This window comes from Panthera pardus, unplaced genomic scaffold, assembly GCF_024362965.1.
Source record: "Panthera pardus isolate Hobbes unplaced genomic scaffold, ASM2436296v1 HiC_scaffold_24, whole genome shotgun sequence".
NCBI classification, from domain to species: Eukaryota; Metazoa; Chordata; class Mammalia; order Carnivora; family Felidae; genus Panthera; species Panthera pardus.
Window position 1 is genome coordinate 45,006,644 of NW_026526810.1, and position 17,509 is coordinate 45,024,152.

The following is a 17,509-nucleotide window of genomic DNA, read 5'->3' on the forward strand; positions in this document are numbered from 1 at the left end:
CTAGGAATCCTGAGTGGTTGGAGAGCAAGCAGGCTAAAAGATTTAGAATATACTGGATCTTACATTTTAATTATCTTTTTGTTTCTTCACTAGAAATGAGTTGGAAAGGGGATTTTAAATATTATAATAAAAGCACTGTGGACTCTGAAAGAAGTGGTAGGGTAAAATGTGCCAAAGACTAGGAGGAAGAGACTAGCAAAAGTAAATGAGGCTAGACAAAACTATTTTTCGAAGCCCGATATATTTTTTTGACAGGCCAATTAATTAATCAACCTAATCTGCCAAAAAATTAATCTGAAGGATTCTCAGAGAAAGAAACATGAGCTGCATGAAAATGTTACAACCCAAGGGAGACTGCACATAACTAACTTAAATCTCCACAGGCTTATTTCCTGTTCAAGTATGACCTCCTGGGATAAATTTTACTGCAGTGTTCATTACGAGACAACTTTTGGTTTTAAGAGAAGCCAACGGCAAGTTGGAAATGAAATTCTTAACTAAAACATTAAAAAAAAAAAAAAATGGCTGTTTCCCATTTGTTTGTAATTAGATTGAAGGCTTGCAGAGGAAAGACACCAACCTCATAAGCAAAAATACAACGACCCAGTCACGTCCTCAAAACACATCAACACACAAACTTCACAGCCGGATCCAGCTGTGCTGCGCAGGAGCCAGGAATTTATTTTAAGGCAAAGGAGATAGATAAAAACCGATGAATGCAAGACCAGCCAGATTTTAGTGCCCGCCCCCCCCCCCCAAGGGTGTGACCTAAGGTTTTTTTTCTTTCTTTCTAACTTTCAACTAGCAGAAGCCTTTGCAGGAGTCTGGGTGAGAACACCCTTTTACGAGGATCGTCCCCCCAGCTACGCCTGGGTGGAGTGGAAGGGGCGAGTAGCTACGGCGAGCTCGCACAGCTTCGACAGGCGCGGGCTCCGGCGGGAGGGGAAGGGGCCGGTCCCGAACCCGAGAAGGCTGGGCCCCCGAGTGATTCATCAGCAGCCGGGGGTTAACGCGCCTCCGGGCGACGCCCAGCGTGCCCCACGGCCCCAGACCGGGCCCGTTCGCCCCCCAAACAGCACCCAACCCCTCCCCGCTCCCGGAGAGACCAGGAGGTAAGGAGGCCAGGGCTGGCGTCTGGAAGACAGAAACCTCTCCCTCCTCAGCCACCATGGCCGGTGAGACTCCCTGTCTGCGCCTGCAGACGGACTTCCTGGAAAGCACCGGGCCGAGCGTACCTGACTGGCACCCGCTGGAGCTGCTGACCTTCACAGACCCGCGGGGAAAGCCTGCCCTTCGTTTTCCAGCACCCGGCACCCGCCGGCCCGCCTGCGTCTGCTTCTTGGGAGTTGCCGGATCCACTCGCCGGCTGCTGCCCCAATCCGACGGCTCTGTCCGTGCGGCCAGTTTCCCCCTCCGCTACGGACGCGCGTGCGCACTCCCCGGTCGCGGGGCATCCTGGGAGCTGTAGTTCGAGCGAGGAGAGCGACGCTCAGCGCTGATCCCGGTTTTTACAATCTGCAGGACGTTGGAAGTGGCTGCAGATAGCAAGTCTTCGTCCAGCCGGGGACAACAATCTTCACTAGTGGAAATATCTCCCCTTGACCCTCTGGGAGCTATAAACAGCAACTAGGGTCTCCTTGGTATAGAGTTCCACTTTGCTTTGACTAAAGAGGCACATGAGGCAGGGCTTATATTTTACCTTTGCTTGCTAATGCCAGCACGCGACATGGAGCCCTATAAACTCATCATGAAAAACTGATAGAAAAGTAAACAAAGGCGAAGGAAGAGAGGGGCATAAACCAAGCACATGTCATCTCAAGGGCGTTGTGACCCTAGTAATTTCCTTAAGCATACAACCAGGGATGATGTCGCAGCTATAGCCCCAATATTCCCAAGCAGTTTTGGCTCCAACCTATCTTCCCATATCAGCCTCAAGCTCTACACCAGATGGTGAAGCTCAGCTAATAGAGTGGGAGAAAAAAAGCAAGTGCTGCTCAAAGGAGGGTGCTGGGGCGGATGGGTAGCCTGGAGGGGAAGACGAAGAGAGTAGCAATACCTCAGAAGACAGTTCTGTGTGTTAGGAAATGGCTGTCTTTTATGCAGGGCTCTGTGGAGAGAGAACGGCAATGGCCTTCCATTCATTCCCTTAGTCACTCATTGGTAGTTTTTCTGGCCTGCTCTTCATGACTAAACCATTCCCAGGAGTAATGCTTAGTTTTGATATGCCTTCTTTCAAGAATGCAGCCAGGGGCACTGGCTCAGTGCTCAGTTGGTTAAGCGTCTGACTTGGTTTCTGCTCAGGTCATGATCTCATGGTTTGTGAGTTTGAGCCCGCATCAGGCTCTGCACTGATAGTGTGGAGCCTGCTTGGGATTCTGTCTCCCTCTCTCTACTCCTCCCTGCTTGCTCTCTGTCTCTCTCTCAAAACAAAAATAAACGTAAAAAAAAAAAAAAGTAGCCAGGAAGAGGATGAAGTGCCTGCTTGAGGTACATTCCAGCCAAACCTATTGTGGAAACCAACTAATGGTTAAACCTTTCCTGTCATTTACTTCTGCCCTTGAGAGCAGGAAGCACCCTAGGTAAACACCCTGGAATTTTGTACAATAGCACACATTAATCCCTGAAATGAAGATCACTGATGATTTGGAGTTTTTAAGAAAAAAAAAAAAAAACCCTCCTAAATTGCAAATATTCTTAGAGGACCATCAACATTACACCTTGTGGCCATTGCATCGTATTCTCTATAGCATCTTAGTGTTTATTGACTTCTCAAATATTCTTGGAGATAACAGCTTTCTGAGAGCAACTTCCTACAGAATTCAAATTCAACTAATACATTTCTTGTGTACTTAATCCACACCAAGCACTGTAGCAGCACTAATATTTCATCCAATCCTCAAGATAACTCTACGAAGAATATATGAGTATACTCCATTTCTACAGATGAGAAAACTAAGACTCAGAAGAGTTAAGTAATTTTCACAAGAGCACACAAGCAACAATTGGAGAGCCAGAAATAAAGCACAGATATCAACAATAGCCAAATTATGGAAAGAGCCCAGATGTCCATCAAGTGATGAATGGATAAAGAAGATGTAGTATGCATATATACAATGGAATACTACCCAGCAGTGAAAAAGAATGAAATCTTGCCATTTGCAACAACATGGATGGAACTGGAGGGTATTATGCTAAGTGAAATATGTCAGAGAAAGACAGATATCATATGTTTTCACTCTCGTGGAATTTAAGAAACTTAACATAAGACCATGGGGGAAGGGAAAGAGAAAAAAATAGTTACAAACATAGAGGAAGGCAAATCATTAGAGGCTCTTAGAATCAGAGAACAAACTGAGGGTTGATGGGGTGAGGGAAGGGGGGAGGGGAAAATAGGTGATGGGCATTAAGGAGGGCACTTGTTGGGATGAGCACTGGGTGTTGTATGTAAATGATGAATCACAGGAATCTACTCCTGAAGCCAAGAGCACACTGTATACACTGTATGTTAGCTAACTTGACAATAAATTATAAAAGAAAAAAAAAAAAGAAAGAAATGAAGCACAGATATTCTGACTCAAATTCTAGCATGCTTTCCATTGTTGATCTGACTTATGTGTCTCCTAAATCTCATCAAATTCTTTACGCTTCATCTTAGCCAAAAGGCCAAGAGTGATTCTCATCAACTTCTTTAAAGTAAGGTGATCTGTGACCATGTCCATGGTATATGAATAAAATTCTCTAACAGCCCAAGGAGATTGTACTCTAACTGGATGAGGTGACTTATTTGATCTGGATCCATTTGATAGTTCTATATGTCATTATAAATTAACATATACGTATTTTGACTTGCCATCAAGTCTTGAGAATTCCTGCAACAGCTCTGGGGCATTGCTCCTGGGGAAAGTGACAAAACGGAATTCCTGCCAGATATGGTTTGTTTTAAGAAGGCTTTTCCTCATGGGACACCTAGGCGGATCAGTCGGGTAAACATCCGACTCTTGATCTTGGCTCAGGTCATGATCTCACGGTTCATGATTTCGGCCCAAGCTGGGCCCCACGTTGGGCTCTGCACTGATGGCGTGGGGCCTGCTTGAAATTCTGTCTCTCCTTCTCTCTGTCCCTCCCCTGCTTGTGCTCTCTGGCACTCTCTCTCAAAGTAAATAAATAAACTTAAAACAAAAAAGAGTTTCGCCTGCAATACGGCTTCTTTTACTTTTTTTTTCTTTTTTTTAAGGCAGAAAGGGCTTTTAATTCGGTGTCTGACTGACTTAATCTATGACACATTCTCTTACTGATCTTGCAATATGGGGTGTCAATGTATTCAATGTATTTTCTCTTTTAACTAGCTATTCGTTCCATTTAATTATTTATTTTTGAGAGACAGAGAGCATGAGCATGAGTGGGGAGCAGGGAGGGATGGAGAGAGAATGAATCTTTTTTTTTTAATGTTATTTTTTAGAGAAGGAGACAGAATGCGAGCAAGGAAGGGGCAGACACACACACACACACACACACACACACACACACACACACACAGAATCCGAAGCAGTCTCCTGGCTTAGAGCTGTCAGCACAGCCGGACGCGGGGCTCGAACTCACAGACTGTGATGAGATCAGGACCTGAGCAGAAGTCAGATGCTTAAGTGACTTAGTCATCCAGGTGCCCCAAGAGAGAAGGAGTCGTAAGCAGATTCCATGCTCAGCCCAGAGCCCAATAAGGGGCTCAAGCTCATGACTGTGAGATCATGACCTGAGCTGAAATCAAGAGTCGAGGCTCAACCAAGCCACCCAGGTGCCCTGCTAGCTACTCATTTTAAAGTTTTCCTAACAAATATCTAAATACTATTTTAGTTGCTTTTTCTAAAATAATGTGATTTGGTGCTGGGGTTTGCTCCATTCTTCAGACAAATATTAATGTATTATAACCACAAGGTTTACAGACATGAATCTCCTAAACCCATGTGTACTAAATACTACACGTGGGACCAAAGGTGTTGAGAACAATACCCTAATATTGAATAAAACTGTGAAAAATTGAACCTTCCTAGCTGCTTCCACTTTTGCTACAATCCATTCCCTGAGGTTTGTCCGTCCTGCCAAGTATATTCCCACCTCAGGGTCTTTCTTTGCACTACACAGGAGGATACTTTTCCTCCCAAATACCCATGGCTCATGCCCTCATTTTTATGAAGGTTGTACTCAAGGTTCACCTCTGAAAGGCCTCCTCTGATCACCTTACCTTGCCTTTCTCCCCTTTCCTTACTGTCTTCATAGCACTTCTCACTCCCTGATATCATCTTGCTTGTATACTTCGTATGAGCTCCTGGAGGACTTTGTGCTGTTTACTCCTGTATCCTTAACATCTCCAACAGTGTATGACACGGCACATTCAATAGACATTCAATAAATATTTGTAAAAAAAAAAAATGAATATTGAATCCTTCCCTCCCCCTCCTCTTCTCATTTTGGGACACAGAACAAGAGGGTTTGCCTCTAAGTGCCGGCCAGTGACGTGATGCAGGTATAAACACCAGCTTTGAGAGAGTTGGCTCCATAGGACAAGACATAGTAAAGTTCATCCTGAAATGGAGGCAGAGCTAAGACTATACTTTATGGGTTGCCATTAGTAGCTTACAAGTTAGAGAGACACAATTCTTAAAGAGGAAAAAAAAAAAAGGAAAAACCTGAAAATTAGATTGACATAAGTAAGTGAAAAGATAAACCCACTGAAGGTCTGTGGTGGACTGAAATATTGTTGCCAAATATTTGCTCTCCTCTAAAGGACAGAACAGCCGTACCTACTGCTATGTGACGTGCAGTGCCTCCCTGTAGACATTGTCAGGCTTGGCTATGATCTAGTAACGTGTTTTTCCGTCTTTCTTCATACAGATGTTGTCATATTGTAATCCCAAAGTTTACAAACATGGACGGACCTTGTTTTGGCCAATGAAATGTGAATGGAAGAGACAACAGGACAGCTCTGAGTGGAAACTTCAAGAGTCACTGGTGTTTCCCATTAGCATGCTTCCTCTTTCTCTCCACCAAGAGAATGACATGTCCCAAACAGAGGCTGATCCTTCTGCCGGTGTCGTAGAATGAGAAGTTGCATAGATCAGTGTCTCGGCCAAACACAGGTACTGACATGTAATGTGACAAGAAGTAAACTGACATTTAGGTTTGCTTGCCACTGGAGACTGACTTAGCCAGAGTGGACTGCTACAGGGTCCATTCAGTGCAAGGCAATAGAAATGGGAGTAGTATGGCACCCCTCCCCCACAGTTAATCCAACTCTGCATAATGGAAAACAGTAAGGTCAGCATACTGCAGAGAACAAATCTGAGACTGTTAGGTAAAATATCTGAATAAAGGACAGAATATGGTTCCTATTAGTTTTCAGGGTTTGGTCAGAGTAAACATGATTGATAAAATGACACTGTAACTCTACTTAATGTAGTATAAGCCCTAATTACTGTTTTCTTTAAACTTCCAGCCAGAATAACTCATAAAGCATGTCACGCTGAATCAGCATATGCAAATCAATGTCAGCAGCAATTCTCTTGTTATCAAAGGGCTCCTTTAGGAAATAGTTTCCTTGATACACTTAAGTATTTTTTTTAAATATGTATTTTATAGGAGAGATGAGAAATCTTAAGCTAAAATGTAAATATTCATATGTTTACAAATAAACTTGAAAGTAAAAGGTAAGGATTTCATTCTGGGAGCTTGGAGTTGGTTAAAGTGGGAGGTAGGAATCAGAGAAGACAAACACCATGGTTGGGACATACAATTTCATAGAAAGGATTCAAGCAAACTCTTCAGCTTGAAATGTCCTTAACTATCACCCACCTCCGTCTATTAGAAGCCTCCTCATGTTTCATTGTCCTCTCAAATGCCTCTTTATCACTCAAACTTCCCTAATGCCATCTGGAATTAATATTGCTGTTTCTCCTATTTTCATACCCTATTATGCCTTCACTGGGATGCACTGAATACATACTTCAGCCAAATACCAAAGAACTGAGAACTGAAATTTTCAGTTGAAGCCAAGGTTGCTGACAAATATCAGTATCAAAGAATAAACTTCTAGAATACACAAATAAATCTCAAATTTTATGCCAAAAGTTAAATTATTATTTTAATATTATTACCTAAAATGTCAGTTCTAAAATTGTAAAGTTTAACATTGTAGTATAGGCACAATTTTTTCCCAGTACTGTCAGCTGTTAGACTCCTACAGACACTGTAGAGTCAAATTCAGCTGATTTAAGAGGATAAAGAAGATCCAGGCCCTAAAAGGAATTAAATAAGAACTAAATTCTGGTTTTAAATTATAAATGCAAGTTATACCAAACACTTCTACAAAGAACACTTATGATATGATGTAACTTCTACTTATTCTTATATTATTTTTTAAAAAGTTCTTTTAATGTTTATTTTTGAGAGAGAGAGAGAGCATGAGCAGGGAAGGGGCAGAGAGAGAGGGAGACACAGAATCTGAAGCAGCCTCCAGGCTCTGAGTTGTCAGCACAGAGCCTGATGCGGGGCTCCAATCCATGAACCATGAGATCATGACCTGAGCTGAAGTTGGACGCGTAACTGACTGAGCCACCCACATGCCCCTGTATTATTTAAATTTTGATAAACATTTGTTGACTAAAAAAAATATGCTGTTCTTCCTAAGTTATCTAGCTAATGCATTCTCTCTTTATATTTGTAGTTATTGTCAACTAATTTCTGTTTATTTACCTACTTGAAATTTCTTTTTAAAAAAATTTTTAATAATATTTATTTATTTTGGGAGAGCACAAGCAGGGGAGGGGCAGAGACAGGGGGACAGAGGATCCAAAGCAGGCTCTGTGCTGACAGGCTCACAGCAGAGAGCCGGATGTGAGGCTGGAACTCAGTAACCATGAGATTAGGAGTTGAGCGGAAGTTGGACACTCAACCGAGTCACCCAGGTGCCCCTACCCTACCTACGTGAAAGTTCTTAATAAATTTTTAATAATTTTGAATTGATTTTTAACTTAGTTTTGAACATAAAATAAACCTTTCACAATCAGCAATTATTATACATTTTATTTATCCATGAATTAGTATACATTTATACTTTGATAGAATTTCAACAAATAAATAATATAGAGATTTTTCACCTATATTATATCTAGAACACCTGTCTGTTTCTGGAAATGAATATTCATATAATAATAGCAAATATAAATACATATTTTGTTCATATCAGTGACACTGTTGACTGATTAGATATAAGAAGAACAACCCTTATAAACGCATAAACACTTACCATGCTAAAGTTCAAGGAGGATGGAAATAATATTGAAGTAGATATTCCAAAAGTTGAGGCACAAAGCCCAGGACAAATAGGAGATTTGGGACCAAATACCAAGATTCTTTGTTTAATGTGACTTAAGATAGACTTAGCTTTTTAGGCAGGACATTCTACTTCTTATTCACAGTTAAGCTTTTAGTAAACCCCCAAATCTTTATCCACACAGATGGCAGTTAAGTCATATTTTTCCCATTCTATCTTTTGCAGTTTATTTTTTCTGTCTTAAAGGTAGACAACTATACTGGTACTTGTATTATATTTTACTTGATTTCATACAGGCTTATACTGGCTTGTCAGATATTTCTGAACCTCTCAAAGTATTCCTTGTCCCTCCCAGTGCCCCATTGGTTGAAGACTCGGTGGGTATTCTATCAGTATTATATCCAAATTAGTGTTAAACTGCTGATCAAAACATGTCAAGGAAAGAGCCCTGTGGTGCCTACTAAGCCCTTCTGGTTGAAATTCTTCCACTCATCAGCATTTATCATCAAGAGTCAAAAAAGATTGTTTAAACCAATCATTTTTAACTATTTAATTGCACTGTTATGCAACCCACATTTCTCAAGGATGTTGTGAGACTTTGTCAAATGTCTTGCTGAAAAATATAGTGTGTTCTTTTCCCCGGACTCTCATGATTTCCTATCATTTACTCTAAATGAATCTGTGCTTCATTTTATAGACCACTGTTTCACTTCTAAGTGCTCAAAAACCACTAAAGCAGATGACATATTTTTCTAAAATTTTGGTAAGTTCAGTGGTCTACAATTTGGAGAACTCCACCCTCACACACATATATTTTGAGTCATGAAACTGCCTAATTTTCCTATATCATCTCCTTATGTTGGTTGGGATCCACACAGAGCCCAATCTCATTCAAACTCACATATATCTAATTCCTACTGAGGTCCTGTGACATGTGGGACACTTGCGGGAGGCTGTGGGCATCTGGTCATGTCCCCTGGCTGGTGGGACTAGGGTATGGGTAAATACTGGGGTAGAGGAGGCATGAGGCACCATTTCTCATAGCCTTGGGGGGCTGGGGGTGGGTAAGGCTGAATAATCAAACCAAGAGAGGGAGGTCTAGAACAGAGTCAAGTCCAGCACAAAACAGACCCAAAAGTCAAGGAGTTGCTTCAGAAGCCAGACTGCCAAATGCAAAGGAAGGCACCCAAAAAGCAAAGCAGGTACAAACAAGTTGAAACGTCAAGGAAATCACAAAGAGCAGAGCTAAATGAGAGGGCATGTCAGGAGTAACTCCTGAGTCAGCTCTATCTTGTTTATATTCAATTACTGGAGTGCTGAGGGAGGGCCTGTTTGCCAGAAGGAATGGACAGTAGAAACACACAAAAAAGTAAGATGTATTCCTGCTTAAATTCCTGACATTGTCAGCATAAAATGGACCACTTTGTTGGCATTAATATCCGTGGGTATTTATTTAAGTTACAATTCAGCATAGTAATACCTACGTGCCTTCTATATGTCAGGCACTGTCCTAAGTGTTTTACACATTAATCCTACAACAGTACCACTGTTACTACTGTCAAGTATGATTATGATTCCTATTTTACAGGTGAAGAAACTGAGGTAGGAGATTTGCAGAAATTCACACAACTCACAGACGTGAGATTTGAACTAGTCAAGTCTGACTTCAAAGTGCATACTTGTAACTCCTATTCATTACAGCCCCACAGCATGAAGGAATCCTTTATACAAAATAATTACTATACTTCCTTGTGCACGAGAAGGTGTGCAACAGCAAATACAGAAATTAGACATAGGTCTTCTGTGCTTCTCCTTGGACTTTTCCTCCATGCGTCAAAGAGGGTAGAGTTCAGAAGGAGGGCAGGAAAAGGGTTTTCTTGTTTTTCCAGGGCAAACCTTTACAGTATAACTTTGTTATTTTTAGTGTTTTGTGTTATCAATCCCAGCATAGCTGAAAAAAACTAAACCCAAAGTTAATATAAAAAATTCAAGGTAAAACAATGAACCCATTGGGATTATCTATATTCCTGCTCCCATTTATTCTAACAAATTTCAACTGTTTAGCCAAATGTGTGCATATTTCTTTTAATAATGAGTTCTCCTTTCTCCCTCTGGCTACTTCTCATTGTTTATCTATTTCTTATCTTCTTCATAATAAAGACACTTTATAGTCCTTTCTGCAAATGGACTCATTTAATATGAGAACATGTCTAAAAATTAGCCAGATTAAATCAGTCTTTACTTTCATTTTAAAAGGAAAGTTTATTAATTCCTAATGTTCTGTACATTTTCACTTGGAAGCTTCATTCTGGACATAAATGAATACATTGTATCTTTGAAAGCAGAAAGATCTTGATGAGTTAAAACAGTACATGTTTACCTTAGCATTAGGTCTGGCTGGCTAATCCCAAAGGGTCAAACGCTGCAACCTATTTGTGTTAGCCTGGATTCTTACTAATTATCAGGGTGAAAGGATTTCACACTTCATACATTTTGCTTTATCACACGCTTATTTCCCACAATGTTCAGTTTCACATTTAAAAGGCAAATTAGTCTTTAATTCCTTAATGAATATAATATCTACCTTTGATTGAAAAGTTTCAAAATGAAAAGTGAAACTATATGAATTTTTCAATAACTGCTTAGCCAAATAAATGTTGCCAATATAAGTCTAAATAGTTTACAAAGCATTATTTCCTTTGTTCTCTTTAAAATAATACAGATACACATAAAGTCACACATTACAGGCATCCAAACTAGTAAGATATTACAGACTGGTGGCATGCAACTATTTTACATTTTTAAATGCAATGAAAAATGCGGCTTGTTTTCCTGGAATAGATGAAACAAAATTAAGATAAAGGTTTAATTGAAATATAAATATTACTCCACGAATTTAGTGGGTTTTTTAAAAACCAAAATGGCAGAGATAAGAATTTTAGGTCAGAATAATTTCTTTCTTAACTAAAGATTGTCACTGGCAATGTTTGGTACTAAAATAAAATTTCCATAAGAAGCACATTTTCTATTCATCTCATTTCACCACATGGCCAAGTCCTATCTATTTGCATTTAGATCAACCATGGGAAATTTTAAATCGTGGGCCAGCTTCTCTCAATTGCACAGTGCATTTCTGATTGGCTTCTCTTTGTTATCCAGTCAATATGTGCTCAGAAACACACACACACACACACACACACACACACACACACACACACACACACACACTTTAAATAAAAGCCTATGAAAGACATGGTGTTTACTGTGCTCAGTTTCATTCTTTGCATTTCCTTCTCCTCTTCACCAATTTTGAAGAGAAAATACTATACATTTAAAAATCTCCTTTCAGAAAAGGCTGCTCCTCCAGAACTATTCTGAAAACAGTAAAAACCACTGAAGAGGGACAGGTAACTGTCTGTGGAATGTTCTGGACAAAGCCTTTTGAAGACAGATGGAGTTGCAATGGAGGCATTATTCACACACGTTCAGAGGCAATGGAAACTTCAGAATCACAAGATTCTTGTAACCTTTGGGAGCTGGAAGAGATCTTAGAGAGCATCTAATCCACCCACTTCATTTTACAGATGAAATGAAGACAAGATAGAAGAAAGATGGAAAGTCTTGCCCAAAGTGACACACAGCTGATATCTGAATCAGTACTGTTTTCGAAACATCACATGATGGTGAATGGAGCATAATTCTTGTGGGGCGGAGGACAATTCAATTCAAGCAACATTTATAAAGCACCTATTATATACAAAGCACCTCACTAGATGCTACTGAAGACACAAAGGTTGATGAGAGAGTCCATGCTTCCACGTGCTTATGAAAGTCCTGTGCGGCCATGTTTCAATATCTTTCTTAGCACAAGAATACTGACTAGAGGTAAGGTTGCTGGTGATAACAAGGCAGTTGCTGCCAGGGAGAGCTGATCTCACAGGTGACACTTTCTCCCCTTCACTATCAGGGCGTAAGCCTGTCACGCAGCTGCTGGAACCTTACAGACAATCTTTTCTTCCTAGGTCCCCTGTCACACCTCAAGTCATAGCCTCCCCTGTGGTGACAGCCTGGCCGGAGGGCAGCAGTGCCCCAAACCTTCCCCTCAATTCTTAATCACTGTTTGCTCCCCTACTTGTGTCCAGCCTTAGACTCACTGCAAGGGTCCTGACCATGTCCTAGGGTACTGTCAAAACGACCCAAGAAAATGCTCTATCACACACATCACTGGTATGTAACACCCACCCACCCATCAACTAACTCTCCCACCTCTGTGTTAGAAATAAAATAATTCCAATCCCCTACGTCATACCCATGCTGTGATTCCTCACACTCAATGGTCAGAAGAAAATAAAACAGATTTAAGAGGCAGTGGAAACCATTAGTGAATAGATGATGAAAATGATCTCCCGCTTTTGTATCGTCCTTTCCAGTATAGTGTTTTCATCCCATTATCTGATTATATTCTCACCACAACTCTGTGAGGTAGTTAGTGAAGATATTATTCCCACTATAATATAGCTGAAGAATCTTAGGCTTGAGAGACTAAGTGGCTTGCCCCAAAGTCACCCAGCTAAGAAAGTGTGGAGCCAAGTGTCCAGGTTCCTTGACTCCAAATCCAGTGCTCTTCCCCCTATATAGTCTATAATTGTCAGGCAATTGAATGAATTGCCCATGATCATATACCTGCTAAGTGTTGGTGATGGGATTAGGAGTCAGTCTCCAAGTCTGTTAGTACGGTGTCCTGCCACCATACCAACAAGCAGAGCCAGTGTGCTCAAAATGACAGCCATGGAAGATGTCAGAAAAGTCCAGGCCCCTTCACCCTCTCCCAAATCAATGATGCATCACAAAACTGGGATTACTTCTGGTAAGTGAGTGGATGGCCTTCCTAGAACAGTACCCAGAGCCAAGTTACAAGTTTAAACTTTGAAACACTCCCTCCATCCATCTACTGGGTATTTTGTCATTGCTGCTATGGGCAGACGGGAAGGAGGTAAGTTGAGCAGAACTTGCTTCTCCCCTTAAGCAAATTAGGACCTTTAATTACCACCTTCCTTCCCCACCTCACTTAGTCCCTCCACTTAATAACCTCTGAACCACAAAACAAAATTCAATCTAATCTAGAGTTGGGAGCAAGAAAACAATAAACACGTCCTGAGGTTTGGGGTACTTTTCTCTCTCAAGCTTGTTACCAGAAGGCCTGATCACATGAATTCTATCCATTGGGCACAGCCTGATGCTGCCAAGCACTCTCACACCTTTCCTTTCTATGTGTCCCAAGCCTTTAGTTTTGCAGATGGCCTGGTATGTGGCATGGATATTTGAAATGAGGAGCAATGAAGGGAACCTGCTACTGGAAGCTGGAGCTAAGACATTTCTTTTTCCTTCTCTGCTCATTAACATGAAAATGGCAATTATTGCATCATCAGTGGAAGAGCAGAAGGGAGTTTCAGGATCATGACTTAAAAGCTGACGCCAGAAATATATCCAACTCAGCAGAGGTAACGACATACCACAGAACCCAGTATTCCCAACTTACTGCCCCCTGCCCATTTCTGTTGATGCTATCAATACTTGAACTAAAGATGGTGGTATCCACTTTGCAAAAAGGCACTCTACCCTCCAAACCCAGAAACACTTAGCAAATTATATTAACCCAGAATTCTTATACTTCCTCTGTCTCCTTTACAGGGCCTGGGAGAGGGACAAGTACATCATATCCTTCAAAAAAGCAAACATCTGCAAACTCTTTTGTAAACTTAAAGGGCTATTTTACATTTAAAGCACGCTGGTTTCAAGTTTGAGTGTCTGATATGTTCTCATGGTAGTTCTTCAGAGCACACTGGTTTCCCTAATGCTGGTGCCCTGCCAGGGGCCACGCTTCTGTCTGGAAGAGAAGCAGCTATTCTTTTGGTTTGGTGTACCAGGCTTCCCTTAGGGAAATTGTTTTGAGGAGTATAGGCATTGGGATGATTTTGGAGTTTTTAATGGAGATGGGCTGCGTGCTCTAAGATGGGTGAGCCACACGTGCCCCCCCACCCCCCAAGGATAGTGATTATGTAACCTAGGCCCGCGGCAGCTCCAAGAGGGGTAAGGGAAGAGGGACTGGGAGACAGCATCTCCCTTCAATCAGGCGTCCAGCTTCAGCCAAATACCACTTACAGTATTTGGCGATTTTTATGTACAAAATATTTATATACAGCTTACCCTACCCAGATGGAAGGAAGGGGCTTAATCATGTTGATGAAGACGAAAAGTGCTTCCACTTACACACTTCAGGCATATAACGGGTTTTGGTGCCGGAACAATAAAATGATTTCCGGGCTTCTAATATTTATTTCCTAAGAGTGATCTTTCATACGTGCTGTGAGATTTAATGTTTGGTGACCCAAGCTGCAAACTCCAGGGAGTGATTTGCATTGACTCTGGGCCTGCAGCAATGCTAAAACGGACAAGGGAAATGGAGCTGGGGAGAGAGCATCTCCCTTCAATCAGTGGTCCAGATGTAGCCACATACCTCGTTACATATTTAGATAGGTGGCCACACACACTGACACACACATGCACACATTTATTTACATTATGCCCTACCAAGATGAAAGGGATTTAATCATGCTAATGAGGATAAAATAGCTTCCATTACATGCTTTGGGCACATGGGGAGATGTAGTGCTGGACTAATCATATGGTCTCTAGACTTCCAAAATTCTCTCCTAAAAGTTATCTTCTACATACCTGTGATGGGTGTTGGTGATAGGGGCCTGCAAGTCCTGATGAGTGATTTGACACTAGCATGGGCCTGTACAAGTCTAAAAAGGGAAAGGGGGTGGTGTGCGGAGAGAATTATCTCTCTTCAATCAGTTGTCCAGATGTTGCCAAATATCTCAACATAGTATTTGGCAAAATGCACACATATAAAAATATTTTATATACATTATGCCCCACCATGATGGATGGTAAGGGATTAGTCATGCTCAGGATTATGAAAAAGCTTCTACTTACACATTTTGGGCAAATGGGGAAATGAGGTCCTGGGCTAATGAAATGATTCACAGGCTCCCAAAAGTGTAAGTTTATCTTCTAATAGTTATCTTTAATATGTGAATACTCATGGAAATGTCACCTTTCAAGTTATTTTAAAAACACAGGTAATGATAAGATAAACTGTTTATCATAAATATTTGATTTTATAAACTCTATTACATGTGACCCAACTATTTCACAAGTTAAAAACAGGGCTAAATTTTGGTAATATCCCACTATCTTGCTTTAATACTCTCAACAGCCGCAGCATCAAATTCTGACTTTTTTTTTCACTGCTTTCTGCCAAGGCTTGTCAGGAACTGCTTTAGCCCCCGATCCACAGCACTTTGGAGCTTCAGTGAACACTGTAGAATACAAGATTTCTTAGCGGTGAAGGCAAGAAAGAGAGTGAATGAGAAAAGGAAAAAGTCTTACTTGAAGGGCATGTCAGGGATTCAGCACTTATAATATATCTGCAACAAATCTAAACAGATAGGATAAAGACGCTTAAGAGAAAGATTCTTCCCTGTGGCAACATGGTAACCGAAACATATATATACAGAAAAAGAACTCTGGGCATACTGATGAATGTTTGCCAACCAGCAACCAAGGGGTGGGAAACATCTGATCTGTAACATTTGCTCATTTCCATAGTATAAGTACTCCCACCACGGACAATTTCAAACTGTCAACAAGAAGTCGTGAACTTCTGAGATGGGAAAAGACGCACAAAAGCACATCATTATACAGTATTTCTGCCATACAGACACAGTAGATATGAATAATCTCGAGAGCAGAGAAAACAGTAAAAGGTATTTTTGAGTATTACTTTGGTTTTTAAAATAATTTAACTAATTGTAGGTGCATGCCATTTAATTTTTAATAATGGCTATATTTAACAAGTGTGCAAAATTCTTGAAAATTTAATAATTGATAAGCCTGTATGAGTTGGCTCCAACATACCACACCTAAGTGAGTAAGAGGGAAGTAAAAATAAAACTGAAAACCATCAAATGGTATTTACTATGGAGAGATAGTCAAAAGCTATTAATTAAAGGATTTTTAGGATTCCAAATGCGTCAACACGTTCTGCTCATTGTTTCCTCAAAAAATGTAAAATATTGTCAAGAAAGTGAAATGTTTCAAAGGATTTTAGAGATACGGATGCAGATACTTCTAAGACAGGTAAATGTCCAATTTTATGAAGGTTAGCTCTCCTGACTAGATTCCATGTGTTTTACAAGCTAACTAGGATAACACACACATTGTTTTCCCAAGTAGTAAAACACACTTGTTTTACTATCAAGCAACTCAGGAACACTCAATTACTAAACAAATTCTGACTTGGGTCCATCTTCTGCCTGAGTCACCAATGTCCTCAGCTCCGGGTGTCACCAACACAAGGGATGTCACCTTTACATGGCTCAGAATTTCAGAGAAAAGAAGAAAAAAAGAGAAAGAGTTGGAAGGAAAGGAGGAGAGAAGAGAGAGTGAAGTGCCCAAGGCAGGGTCAGAATGCCACCAGGTACAGCCTCAGGCACTGAGTGTCATCAAAGGCACGTGAACTTGAGCCAAAGGCTATAGACACACATTTCCTTCGCTTGGGATCACACTGTTGCATTGCTAGATGAAAAGTTAACGCACACAACCATGCAATCATCCCAGCTGTACTTTCACAGGCTTTGTCCTTGGATGACAAACATCTGGAAAAGTGACAATTCACATTTTTTCCTGATGTTTGCAAATGTCTGGAAGGATCATGCCATATGGACAAATGTCTGTAAAATTAACTTGAACGTTCACAGATCATTCTGTGATATTGCTACACTAAAGATAAAGCAATAAATGCTTCTAAAATTTGCCAAAATGATGCAATCATCTGTATCAGACAACTCTAAGGTGCAATTATTATTGTTTTATTTTGGAATGTACTGTGTTAAAAGCCGCCCTCTTACTAAAATTTAAAAATTTCCCATCATGTCTGGAAAAGTTTAAAACAGCTTTGTAAAAAGTTATCTAGTAGAGTCATGTTAAAGATCGAATTTATGTTGAATCATCAATAAAGGTAGGAGTGCTAATTAACTTTGCTGCCTGTAAGTCTGCTTTGAAGACTATTCATGGGTTAATATTTCACACTTATTTGCTAATGCTGTGTTAAAG

At 40.7% G+C, this 17,509-nt stretch overlaps 1 protein-coding gene across 1 annotated transcript in view; it reads right to left on the bottom strand.

Annotated features, from left to right (window-relative positions):
• TMOD3 (tropomodulin 3) overlaps positions 1–1,423 on the bottom strand; it is an 81,186-nt gene extending 79,763 nt beyond the window's left edge. Inside the window, exon 1 of the mRNA XM_019442110.2 lies at positions 1,236–1,423. The gene's annotated coding sequence lies outside the window, so the exon portion shown is untranslated. The remainder of the gene's footprint in view (positions 1–1,235) is intronic.
• Between the last annotated feature and the right edge of the window lie 16,086 nt (positions 1,424–17,509).